The sequence below is a fragment of the Propithecus coquereli genome, unplaced genomic scaffold, assembly GCF_000956105.1.
Source record: "Propithecus coquereli isolate 6110/MARCELLA unplaced genomic scaffold, Pcoq_1.0 Scaffold14, whole genome shotgun sequence".
NCBI classification, from domain to species: Eukaryota; Metazoa; Chordata; class Mammalia; order Primates; family Indriidae; genus Propithecus; species Propithecus coquereli.
The window spans coordinates 6,757,741-6,758,539 of record NW_012138302.1 but is presented as its reverse complement, the minus strand read 5'-3'; the positions used below and the strand labels follow the sequence as shown (position 1 = coordinate 6,758,539).

Here is a 799-nt window from a genome sequence, read left to right as displayed (position 1 = left end):
AATTAGCTGAGTTAAGAAGATTTTCTATATCTCCTTTTCATAGGGAGAAAAGATATAGGAGTGATTCTGAGCAATCTTTTGTATCCACCTTCAGATTGTGTACAGAAAAATGAGCTTGAATCAAGAAAGATGTACACACAGCTGACACCCTTTTGTTTGATTGAGTAGATATGTATCTGGTAATTTGCATGCCAACATTTTATTAATTAATTGCTTCAATCACCATAAAGGAAGGAAGTATTCATCTGACTGAGAACTCTTACCTAAGGAGATAAATTCTTTTCTAAAGCATGGCTGAACTACAAGGCTTAGTGATTAAAAGAAGAAACCCTGGATTTGCCCTGGCTGGGCTTGAAACCTAGCTCCCCCAGCAATGGGAGGTTGCTCAGGGTTATAATCTGTAATACGGGGAGGATATCGCTATCTCACGAATTGTCTAATGGGTATACATAGAAAAACCGCCTGCCCGTTAAGGGCTCAACAGTGGTACTGATGATGATGATGGCAGGAAACAGTGGGAAGGAAAGGAGGAGGAAGGAGGTAATAGAAAAGTAAAGAAGTCAGGAAGAAGGAAAGAGGAAGAAAAAAAGAGAATCACTCTCTGTATATACTTTGTCTATTTTGAGTATTTTTTTAAGTGAAGCACATTTAGTTTAAGAATGCTTTAATTAACATCATAATGATTAAGCCCTGGAAGAGATAGCTATGGACATTATATAAAACCATTTCTGGAAAATGTTAAAATGAGAGAGATGGGCACAGCCTGCCTAAGATGTCAGTTCCCTGCCAGCAGCGGCTT

At 38.4% G+C, this 799-nt stretch overlaps 1 protein-coding gene across 1 annotated transcript in view; it reads left to right on the top strand.

The window, feature by feature from the left end:
- INADL (InaD-like (Drosophila)) overlaps nucleotides 1–799 on the top strand; it is a 339,614-nt gene that overhangs the window by 220,249 nt on the left and 118,566 nt on the right. The gene's annotated exons all lie outside the window — the stretch shown is intronic.